Below are 13,184 nucleotides of genomic sequence, written 5' to 3' on the forward strand. Positions count from 1 at the left end.
ATTACAATGACGCCAGGATCGATCTTGGGATGTGCAAGATTTGGGTGTAGCTTCTATGATGAAAACTGGTTGCGCTTCTTCTACAAGACGTAGCATTTCAGAGCACAGACTGATAGGCAGGCCTTATTTCAAGGAGTTCAAGAACTCGCTGAGAGATCTCAAGGATCAAGAGTTTGAAGATTTGGAGATGTGAAGAAGAAAGGCAAGAAGAATTTTTTGTGCTAGATGACAGTGGGCAAACGAGATTTGTGAGTTATCTAGGAATCACAAAGTTTCTGTAAGAATGTGGCACAGAAAGATTTTGATGGATATTCGTGGGTTTCACACAAAGGTTGGGAAGCAACTGCCTGGCAAGAAATGTCTTTCATTATCATTGGATCGGTGGGAGGTTCTGCGCAATCATGTTGAGAAGACTGTGAGAAGTTTCAGATAGGTTTCAGGGGCCCATAACCCACAGGCCTCAAGAGCAATTTTATTGGGGAAATGGGATTTTGGTTCACCCCAAAATCTCATCACCATCAGAACATGAGTGATTAATGATGATGAGAGAGTTGGAAATCAATTATAACTCTTATAGGTCTCATGATTCGAGGAACTAGAGAGGATTCTTAGGGATAAGTAGGAGTTAAAAGTGGATTTACAATATTTTCAGGAGTTAGTTCAGGAAATTAAGGATTTGAACTAGAATTAGTTCAACAGAACCTTTTTGTATAAAGGTAAGCCTAAAAGGTTGAGAGCGAGTGATTCGGTCAGTAGTTAGAGAGTTAGGAAACATGGTTTGTCTGTAAGCCTACGGGCAGGTAGGAAAACAGAGGCCACTGATAAGAAAATCAGACCTGAGAGAGAGACTCTTGTGTAAATACTTGTTTATTAATACAAACAACTCAATTTGGAGTTCATGTGTGTGTATTGAGTAATTAAGATATAGATCATGTATGATTTTGAGTTATTATGCATAAATTAGGTTGCAGGTGTAGAACCAGAGGCGAAATACAGAGAAGAGTGACTGAGAGGGGTTATGGCTTTATACACACTGACAGTACAGGAAGAAGCATAAAGGCGCGAGTGGAACTAAGTTAAGGAGGAAGTTGTGAGGCATAAGAGCTAAAGACCAGGACCCTGGAGAAATCCAAAACCACAAAAGAACACTGAAGAACGACATAAAAGCAAAGTAAAGAGGTGATCAGTAACCGCAACTGGGGTAGAAAGTACAGGATGCCTTGATCATAGTTGAAGGCCTGCAATTGTTATTAGCTGTCGATCGCAAAATTCAGGTGCTTATGTCATAGTCCACTACGGGGGTTGAGAGCTTGATAATCGCGTGCTAGTTGAAGGGCCATAGACTGTAGGATTTGATTGATTTCATTATCTAACAGATATCGGTCATAAAGATGATCAGACGATAATATCTGAACGAACCTAAACTTCTATAGACCGAGGACTTATAATTCGTATCGTCTCAGTGAGGTGGCTAAACGTCGTGCAAGTTTCTGATGCGATATCAGTACAGACCATCGGGTCGAATGAGCTTTGATCTACGGTGTAGGATCACCGAGCAACTCTGTTGATCGGGGAAATATTAGCTGTCAGATTGAAGGTAAGATCAATGATGGAGATTGAAGCCGGACCCGAGAAGGTTATAGGTGTGGGTTTATGTTATTTGAAGTTCGGTTGTGTTATCGCATATCGCATGTGAGAGGTGATGAGGTCATAGGTCAGTGGGATTTTATATTGCGACAGTCGTTGATCTGGTGGATGAAATCAACGGTGGGTAGGCAATCGCATACTACAGATCTAGAGTTCCGAATGCTAGATTTTGAAGAGTCCTTTTGAAACCCCGCGATTGCGGTTGCGATAAAGGAATGCATCGGGTAATGTGCAAAGATCGAGGAAAAGGAAAAAAGGTATGGTTTACATGTGTTGTGGAATATTTCTATTATGTATACATTATAATAGAAATAAAGCGCCGATAGGAGGTTTATGGGTAAGTCTGTGAATAACCATAGTTATAGAGTGGGGTTGGTTATATATGTGCGGGCATTAAGATTAATCAAAGTTTAATGAAAGTGGAGTATAGAGTCCTGATGAAAGGATTGATTAAGGGACAGACTGGGTTAGTTAACAAATCATTCCACAGATATTTATTTAAGGGGCCTTGAACCTTAACTTATGGAGGTTTGACCAGTCAGGTCATTGAAATTCCTGGGATTGATGAAATTATGCATTTTATATGCATACTTTTTGCACCATATCTGATAAATTGATTCAAATAACACAAAAAATGGGCTCTAGACACAAAAAAGGAAGAAAAAGGGACGCTAATCATAGGGTTTTGTTGTAGTGTCTTAGCCATTGTTAAAAACTGTGTGGAATTCATGGATTATTCAATCGTTCTGATTTCCAAAAGAAGTGTAGCTATAGGAGTGGAGTAAAGAATAAAATATGTGAAATCGTGGATGAGTGCAACATTGACTTATGTATACAACTCTAGCTCCGATCTTAGGTATGTGATACTACACAAAAAATAAGCATTGTCATCCAACAAGTGGATTGTGTGAAAAACATAACCAACAATGCTATAAGCATGGTCAATGTTATAGATACTTACGGGAAGAATATGGCCATATGGAGGCCTCCCAAAACAGAGAGATCATCCAAATTACCTATCATTGCATATTATTCCCATCTTCCTAATAAAAATTGGAATTAGGATGTATTAGAGGTGGATGAATTGGTCCCTAACGTCACTGTGTCAAAACTAGATAAATAATCCTTTATATCAACTTCAAGCATTCAACAAGCTGTGAACAGTGTGCCAGACTACTCAGAAAATAGTTTTCTGATCAAGATTGGGGCTAAGGTTTACGAGGAAACTGTTCAAATCCTCGACAATAAAACTACTCTCATGTTTATGGGCACCGGTATGGATAAAACATTGATCACCTGTTCTGCATATGTGTTGTCTTTGCCCGACTTGCTCAAAATCTACGACACTACCACTTTTGATAAGTGCCATATTTTATTTCTCACGCCTTCTTAACACATTCTGTGTGATTCTTGCAATGCTATAGGCCTTTGAGCTCATTTTTGTGAAGGTTTTCAATCTACTAAAACAATTTTTTTTGTCACATATATCACATTTTTTTTTGCACGTTTCCCCTATTTTCCTTGTTTTGTAATCCCTCAAGCCACTTTTGCTGAGGCTAGGTTTTTCTTGGTTGTTTCTATTTATTCCAAATATTAGAAGGATAGATATTGTCTTCCTACATTAAATAGATCTATAAATATGTTGGGGTTTACCACAACTAGCTCAAGATAGATTCGTAGTGCATTTATGTATGGACTCTGAGAATCCATGAATTGACACGTCTCAGGAGTATACAACTTTTTGGGCCAGAAATGGGGTGATTTTTGTAAATAAAATAAAATACTTTGTATTTTTTCTCAACAATCAAGCCTAGAATTCGACGAAAACACTTTTAGCTGACTATCCTCACATTTAAAAAAAACATTGCCGACCTACTTTCTTTAGTTCTTCCTAGGGGTCCTTTGTATCCATCGTGCTTTGTCCAAAGGAAGCATTTATAAGCTAGATGACACTATCATAAACACCTTTAGAGGGGTAATGACATGATTAGCAACATATACCTATGCCAATTAACTCTTAATTAACTACTTTCACCTTGCATGCTATGCACAAGTTCTTGCACCCATTTAATTCCTTTACAACCTTGTTTAAACCCAGTTTCATATCTCTCCCAGGAAAATGATCCAATTCAAAACCCATTTTCTCCTTAGACAATATGGTGCACCTTCTCTTCTTGCATCCTAGAAAATCACAAAAAATATTTAAAGAATTAAGTTGTATTGTAATGGTTATGGACTGGTTTCATTTTGGCCAAAGATTTATCTGAGTCAATATTTTTGTTTGAAACAAATTCTCCATTGGAATTTTTGTTCATGTTAATATTTTCTAGTAATAAGGAGGATGTCCATGCAATTAACATCTTGCATAAAGGCTTTTGCATATACATTTCTACATTTCTGTAATACTAGTTCTTATTTTATAATGTATTTTCATTTTTTTGGCTAACTATGTGTTGTTTAACCATTTATATCAAATGGTGATTCATGCTTATGAAGCAAAGCGTTTGGTCATATTTTTTCATGCTTACCAATCTTTTGATGTGCCTGTTTTTTTAGAAGGGCACCTTTCTCTTCACATCAAAGTCTATCAATGAGGGACACCCTGACAAGCTTTGTGACCATGATTTTGATGCCATCTTAGATGGTTGCTTGGAGCAAGATCCTAAAAGTAAGGTTGCATGTGAGACCTGTATAAAGACAAACATGGTAATGATTTTTGGAGAAATCACTATCAAAGCTAATATAGACTATGAGAAGATAGTGAGGGAAACTTGTAGAGGAATTGGATTTGTGTCAGCGGATGTTGTCTTGGATGCAGATAATTGCAAGGTCCCAGTGAACATTGAAAAACAAACCCCTAACATTGCACATGTTCTCCATGGTCACCTTACCAAGAATCCTGAAGATATTAGTGTAGGAGATCAAGGCCACATGTTTGGGTATGCTACAAATGTGACCCCATAGTTCATGCCTCTCACTCATGTGCTAGCAACAAATCTTGGAGCACAACTGAGTATAAAAATAAGGGAGGGGAAATAGTACGGTCAAGAGTTCACATTGTTCTCATCTCTACTCTACATGATGAAACTCTTACCAATGATCAGATTGCAGTTGATGTCAGGGAGCATGTTATTAAGTTGGTTGTTCCTTCTCAATATCTAGATGATAATACAATATTCCATTTGAACCCATATGGGAATTTTGTAACTAGAGGGCCCCATGGACATGTTGGACTCACTAGGAGGAAAATTATTATTGATACATATGATGGTTGGGGTTCTCATGGTGGAGGATCCTTTTCTGGAAAGGATCCGACCAAGGTGGATCGTAGTGGTTCCTACATTGCTAGACAAGTTGCCAAGAATGTTGTTGTTGTTGCGCTAACACACCGCTACCTTGTGCATGTTTCATATGCCATTGGTGTGCCTGAGCCACTTTCTGTGTTTGTTGGTATATATGGAACTAGAAAAATTGTAGATACTAAAATCTTGCAGTTGATCAAGGAAAATTTTGACTTCCGCCCTGGCATGATTTCTATCAATCTTGACCTAAAATGGGGAGACAATATGACGTTCCAAAAAACAACTACATATGGCCATTTTGTTTGGGAGGATACTAATTTCACTTGGGAGACTGTGAAGGTCCTTAAGTGGGAGAAAGCTTGAACTATGGAGTAAGGGGCATACATGTTTTTTTTAAGAAGACGGTGTTTTTTAGGGTTCATGAGGGTTCGCTATTTTCTATATTTGGAAACAAACTCTTGAATCTTCCAAAATCAATTACGAGTTTCATATTCGATTCTTCAAATACGTGATATTAAGTTCCTTTTGGGATATTGATTCCCAATGGAAATCTAGGATATTGCTGTGATTGGGCATTGTAATTGAATCTTGTGTTTTTAGATTTCACAATTCTTTTTATCATTCAACATATCTCACATGAAATTTTCTTCTTGAGGGGAAGTGTTACTTTCATGATATTAAGAGATTATCTTTCTCTTCTATGAAAAAAATACTAGCTCGATGTGTGGATTCATTGTATTGGGTGTGGGTTTGGTATTAATATACATAATTGTTATACATAATTCATTGGAGTGGTCATTTTGTGTCCCTATTCTGATCTCCACTTTTGTCCCTTGCATTAATATTCATCTTCATGTCTGATAATTATAAGAAACCAACGTTGAGAAGTATGCATTTCCACTAAATTTATTTATATATTTAATTTCATCATGATTTGGAAGTTTACTGATCTTGGGAAGATTTCTTGTTTTCTGTCAAGCTACACTGAGCATGTCTCATTTTCCTGTCAAGTGACACTGAGCATGGCAATTTATTGGAAGGACTTGTTAAAACCACACACATTCATAAGATTTTGAATTTGAAATCCCAAGATTTGACAAGTCTTTGTAGCTACATTTTGACACAGACAACTCATTTTGAGGTTACTCATTTAAGAGTATTTGTAGCTATATTTGATGAGACAACTCATTTTGAATTTACTCATTTAAGAGTTTACAAAATTGAATATACAAGCTTTGATGTAGCCCTGTGGTTCCTTGGGTAAGAATATCAAGAATGTAAGTTCCTTTTTTTTTTTGCCTTGGAGGATATTGATTACCACTGAAGGAACTCCTATGTTGATGAGGCAAATTTTCCATAAGCCTATAGTTTGTAGATCACTATCCTTATAGATTGGTTAAAAGCGAGGTCATAAGCTTATTGCTTATAGATCACTATCCTTACAAGAAAACATCTCTTAAGGATAAGAGTCATCACATATTACTATCCATACAAGAAACATCACTCAAAGATAAGAGCCATAAGAGCATATCACTAAATTTCTATGGTCCCTATCATATCATCAAGTGAATTAGACAAGTTTCTTATAGTTTGACTATCATGGCCCACTCCAAATTCCACTCAATATTCATTGTGTCTTGTTTATAGAAAGTGATTGAGCCAATTTCCAATTTTAAAACATCCTCTTTTAACTTGATGAAGAGGGTTCCATTTGGTTACAAATGGAGGTTGTATCAAGAAAACAAGAGTGTCGATTGCATCAAAACATTATCGAGGAAGTCTTGATCGAGTGGATAGATATGAAACTCAGTGATTCCACATTGGAACCAACCCTAATTTCACAGTAAAATGTGTGTGCATTTTTTTATGAAAAAAAAGATTAAAGTTAATTTTTTTTTTTTTCATTTTTCCCATACTAATACAATATTCACCCTTATTGTTCTTATGCAAACTGAAACCAATCTTGGCATCAACAAACAAAAGGGACATGGGCATTGGAATGCTTAGCACTCTAATGTTGGATATCTCTATGTGTGGATTAGAAAAATGCTAGTAAATTCATTTTCCATGTACATATATATTTTGTAACCCAACTCTTTTATGTCAGTGACTCACATCTCCAACCTTGAGACAATGCTCCTTTGGAATGGGAATGACATGTTAAGATTTTGGCCTACCCTTTTAGTTATGGGTATTTAGGATCTAACCTAACCTTTTAGTTATGGGTAATTAGGAGTGAGTTAATTGCTCTGAGGCACTCTACAACCTAGAATGAGGGAGACATTGTCATGTTTTGTTACATTTAAAAATAATAAAATAATACTTAGATTAAAAAATTAAAAAATAGTACAATAATACTTACATTAAAAATTAAAAGTATAACATTTTTTCTTATAAAATTAAGTTAAAATAAAATATTTATAATATATTTTGATTGTGAATTGAGTTATGGTTTTTGGGCATGTGGTATTAGTAAGCCATTATATCAACCCATGATATTGTAGCAAACCTATTTAAAAGTTAATAATATCCATGATAAAGTGGGGGTGAATATCCACCATTAAGAATCTTGTTATATTGTAAGTTTTAAGTTTTTATGTGCTTATTAATTAAATTTAAATATGGTTACAAAATCATTATTCATCCCTTAAAATAAAAATATATTTGCCCATTGACCATTAATATTTAGCATTGAACAATATAAATTATATGTTTAACTTTGAGAAATAAATATTTAATTTTGAATATTATTAAAAAAATATTTTTTAAGCACTTGATTGAACCATAATTTGAAGGTCTTATTGTAGTTTTTGCATAATATAATGCCATATGGATAACTAAATGACATATTTTATGTCAAAATTTATGGATATGGTTCTAATATTCATGGATGATTTTTAGATATATGTGTAGTGATATTTTAATCCAAAAATAAAATCCTTGAAAATAGTTCATAACATATTTACAATAAGTTACTTCCCACCATAATTTAAGCAAGTCCTTGCATAAAAAATAGATGGAAATAAGATGTAAAATAATATTTAAATAAAATAAATATACTTATCAGGAGTCACTTCCCACCATAATGTTTTTTATTTTGAACTTATGAGAGCATAATTTCAACTTTAAACATTGTTTTAAAAACTATAAATTTGTCACCCAACAAATTAATTTTGTAGAGGAAACCTATTATTGCAAGCTCCTTTCCTTGATATTTGGGTAATAAGGGTTTTGATTAACTAATAAAGTTTAATAATCTTAATGAAATTATTATCTCGTCCTTTTGAGAATTTAATGCCTTGTACTTAGCCTTCAAGCTCTTTTTAAATCTACCCTTTTGCCAAATTTTTGGCTTTTTTCTCCAATGCTTTCTTTCATCTCATGCATTTTTTCCTTGATTTGATTGATTTGGAAAACTTGGTAGGGTAGAAATTGATCGCTGCCTTGGTTTTTTACTAGAATTAATCCAAACTTCGTCTAAATTTCTATATATTTAAATTTATAAAGCACATCAATACATACATAACACCATCTATAATCTAACATTTTAGTGTATGTAATTTCACAATTGAGTCATTGAAAGGATTTGTGGATTTTTTTACTTGATGTTCTCTCATAAATCTTCAAAATCTCATTATTTTTGTTGTGTTTAATAAATTTGCATCAATAAAATTTGTTGTTTCATATATTTATTCCTCAAGTTCAAGTAACAAACTTTGTAGAAAAATTAGATCAGGTGAATTTTCAATAAAATTGAAGGAAATAAATGTAATTGAGATTCTCTACTTCCTCTTGTGCTACTTCGAAAATATTTTTACATTTGAAAAATACAATAAAAGCGAGGTCAATTGTTTGAATGATTCGCTCCTGTTAATCAAATTTTAAAATATTCTCTAATTCTACAACGAGTCGAGATCAACTCTAACATTCAATGTTGTTACGCTGTTTTCTAGAAGTTTATGCTTCAAATAACTTATGGCAAGATGATCTTACCAAATATTCTATTCCTTCGGTGTATCTTTGCACCTTTAGGGGAAATTTCTAGTTATGTGTTGTTGGAGTGTGACTACACATTCAATACGTGCTAGAGCTTTTGCATTAGTTTATAAGTGAACTAGGAAAATCACAACATAAAATACAATACTTAATCAAGCACACATGGTTATGAATGCGACACAATTATTTGAATTACCAACTTGGACCCTGTTACAGGGAAAAGTGTCTATACAGAACTTCTTATCCCACTAAGGTGTGGTAGCTACCTTAGAAACAAACAAAGTAAAGCTACTTTCGTTTTTCCTTTATGAAAGATAGATGAGAGAAGAATAGAGGAGACCAACCTCTGTCTTGTGCTTGGCTCCTAGTTCAATTCCTCTCTCTTCTAATAGTCTTTTGCTACTTGCTTCCTTGTACGCCCAATTTCACAGAGTACCTGTAGCATCAGAGTAGCATAACACTATACAAGAACATGGATCTATAATCATAAACAATCTAGGATCAGATGTAAATTGACCATACAAATGCATAAAACATAAATGACACAAGAGTATGGAGGAAAACTTGAATAGCTTTTACTGATAATCAAGAAAGAGCCAAGGGAGTTACAACCAGTTGTTCTGACCCAGCATCATCCTCTTAGCAAGTAAGCCCTTCTTCAACTCATACAAAGCTTAGATCACCCAACACTATGATGTTGTCTCAAGAAACCAACAACAATTCCTTACAAGACGCAAAATTCTAGCCTCTGGATCTCTGGGATGAGGGATCCATATATAGATATCTGTAAGGGAGATGAGTCAGCTTGTGATTTGATTAGTGTCTTCCCTCTGATAGTTCTTGCTTCCACTTGGAGATTTATGATCTCTTACTCATCCTTGGTCGAATTCAGAGAGGCAAGTGTCACATGAGAAGTTTCTGGAAGAATCCATGCCTCTCCACCTCGCAGATTGACATTGCCAATTGTCACTTCTCGCCCATCGCACCCCATAGAAGGGCTTCTTGAAATGCAACGCACCAACAGAGTGTACTTAGGTGAGATGCAACGCACTTTGCTTATGGAGCAGGTGAAATGATCCTGTTTTGACTAGTTCTGAGCATTTTTTCATGGAGAACTTCTGGGAGAAGCTGTAATCAGTTGACCTTGTTCCTTTAGGGGTTAGAACAACACTTTTAGGGACTTAGGAGCCCTTGATTTATGGACATTTTATGCTTGGGGTTGCAGTAACCAAAAATGTCTATAACAATTGCCCCCTAAAGCATGAGGTCGTTAATCTTTTTTGATGTCGGGTGAAATGCTTTATTATGAGGATCCGAAGTTCTTTCAAGTTGGGAGGAGACCTGTAATAAGATACAATACAATACATTATCTTTATAATTTTTTTATGATCTAGCTGAGGCGGGCATTCCCATTCTTAGCTTTATAAATTCATTTTCATGTACATAGGACAGACAATCATCTGAGTGTAGACTGATGATTCTGGTAGAGCCATCATCCATTTGATTGGATGATTATCTGTGCAGCAACGATGTACATTTGATGTCTTTATTTCCCTGAATATATATCGCAGCCCGGATGGATGAAACTAGATCCGGGGTCTTCAATCTCATTCGATCTTCACTCTAAGTACAAGTCTATCCATGTGAGAGAGGTTCTGGAGTCGAACATGGAAAGACATCGCCTGATTACCAGCCAATGATGTAAGCTATTAACAGGCGCGAGAGGAATCACCGATAATGATAATGACTCTCAAGGTACTGCAGTACAATTCACGTGGTGTGAATAAAGGACTTGGTGTCGAACACCATGCAAAATCTTTTGGTCGAAGGCCATTGATGTAAACCTGTCGTCGGAAGTGAGAAACTTGCCATTGAGGCATGCAAGCTTCAAAGTACTGAACGGGGTGTTCCTAGATCGACTTCTTGGATAATGAGCTGATGTCGACAAGAAGCGATCCGTCATAGGAGGGCCTAAATGAATCCCACATCAATGAAACGGAACAGAGCAAATGATTTTAATGGAGGTGAAAACGATATGGTGATATAAGGTTCAGGGTGGCAGTCATGAAAGAATGGAGCGTAAATGTATTGTAGCGGGTGAGACACAGGTGAATTCTCTGAATGACTTCTCTTGAACATATCCGCGACACTGACATGATGGATTGGTAGCATTAACCCCAAATGTGGATGGTGTGATGGGACCATGGTGATGTAACCAGTGAATGAAACAACCCAACCCGACTTGGATGCGGAGTGAAAGTGTCATGTTCAAGAGCGACTTGCTACCAACAAAGTTTCTTCAAGTTTTCTTCGCAATTTTTCCCTAGTCATTGCTAACCAGTACCTCTTTATTTTTGTCCAGCTTGAGGAGGATAACATATGCTTGTTCTATAATTTGCCCTTCAGGTAAACCCATCGCTATTTTTTAACAAGCCTAGCGATAGTGAAACTCGTTCTTGTCTGCTATGGACAAGTTTGTCGCTATTAGGTTTTAACGAGTTTAACGACAAAGATAACTCGACCCTTTTCAATTTTAGAGAGTCTGAAAAGGGACGTAAAGGAAACTCCAAATTTCCTTTTTCGTCATCTAATCCCTTAAGTCCGAAAAAGTATAAAACAATACAAAAGGGATGAATTTTCGATACTTTTAACGAGCCGAACAAAACAAGCGCTCGATCTTTTTGTGTAATAATCCCTCAGGTCCAAAAAGATTAAAATCTAAAGGAGGGATAGCACTTTCGTTCCCTTTAACGAGCTGGAGAGGCCAATGGCTCGACAATCTTTTCATATTTTACGATTCAGTTGAAAAGAGCATAAAGGAGACTCGTCTTTTGAGGAACGAGTGACAAAATTAGGTAGCAGCTGATTCCAGGTAAGGTTTGGAATTTTCCAATCACGGCAGTGTTACAAGGATGGCTAGTGGGATCACTCTTCGCAGCTGTTCCTCAAAAGGGGTAAACAATCAAATGGAGGTGAATGATCGGCCAATACAGAGTGGAGGTGATGATGAGAACACGACCAAGGCTTTAAAGGCTGAAGCACTACATTCACGATGGTTATTTACTGGGAAATAGTTCATTTTTTAATGAGCTTAAACATGGGGAGAAACATTTGCTCATGACTTATGTTTATTTTTTAACGAGCTTGAACTATGTGCTAAAACAGCTCGATTAATCGAGTTGTATAATAAGAATGTTTCATATATGAAACCGGCAATTTTTAGAGTTTTGCCCCTCATCCTTTCTTTATGCAATTTGGGAAACGACCAATCCTACGAGTTTAAAGGGTTAGAGGACCTACAAATTTAAAAAATAAATAGTCACTCTTCACTTGAACGCCAAAATTTTTGCATGCCCCCATGTATAAAATAAAGCTTCAAGGTCACCTTTTGTTCTACCGACAAAACATTTGTTTTATCAGGAAATATCTACCTCTTTCAGGTTACCAAAGATTGTCCTATTCACAGCGCAAACAAAACATTTCCTCGACGATGTCTACCGAGATAGACAAAGGCGAGTGGCGGAGACGACTCCACTCACATAACTTTGACGAGGGCATATTATTCAAGTCTAACCCCTTTTCCAATCACGGATGGGAGTATAGACTAGTCATATAGCTCTCGCGGAAACCTACTCTATACCTGAAGTTTTCCTGTCGAAACAGACCAGGGTGCATGCCCCCTGGGTTTCAGTCATGTCCCCCAAATCACTCGCGCTCATCAGGTGGACGGACTGGAGATTGACGAGAAATTCCTTGTGTGAAAAGACCATTTAGGGATGGTATATGACTATTTTCTATGCGTGATCTGGGAAATGAAAGCTGGTCTACGAACTTGACCACTCTTCCTTCGTGCGGAAAACACATTACTCTAAAGAGTGATGAGACAATGGCTCCCATGCAATAAATATAGTCTCCCCAGTGGAGTCACCATTTTGTTACAGGGAAAAGTGTCTATACAGAACTGCTTATCCCACTAAGATGTGGTAGCTACCTTAGAAACAAACGAGGTAAAGCTACTTTCATTTTTCCTTTATGAAAGATAGATGAAAGAAGAATAGAGGAGACCAACCTCCGTCTTGTGCTTGGCTCCTAGTTCGATTCCTCTCTCTTCTGATAGTCCTTTGCTACTTGCTTCCTTGTACGCCTAATTTCACAGAGTACCTGTAGCATCAGAGTAGCATAACACTATACAAGAACATGGATCTATAATCATAAACAATCTAGGATCAGATGTAAATT

The 13,184-nt window shown here is 36.3% G+C and overlaps 1 pseudogene; it reads left to right on the top strand.

Moving 5' to 3' along the window:
- Positions 1–283: 283 nt before the first annotated feature.
- Positions 284–5,312, top strand: LOC149229022 (S-adenosylmethionine synthase 1 pseudogene; annotated as a pseudogene).
- Positions 5,313–13,184: the final 7,872 nt, after the last annotated feature.

Source organism: Pinus tabuliformis, chromosome J (assembly GCF_031772625.1).
Source record: "Pinus tabuliformis cultivar Carrire ecotype Pingquan chromosome J, CPIR1, whole genome shotgun sequence".
Classification (NCBI taxonomy): domain Eukaryota; kingdom Viridiplantae; phylum Streptophyta; class Pinopsida; order Pinales; family Pinaceae; genus Pinus; species Pinus tabuliformis.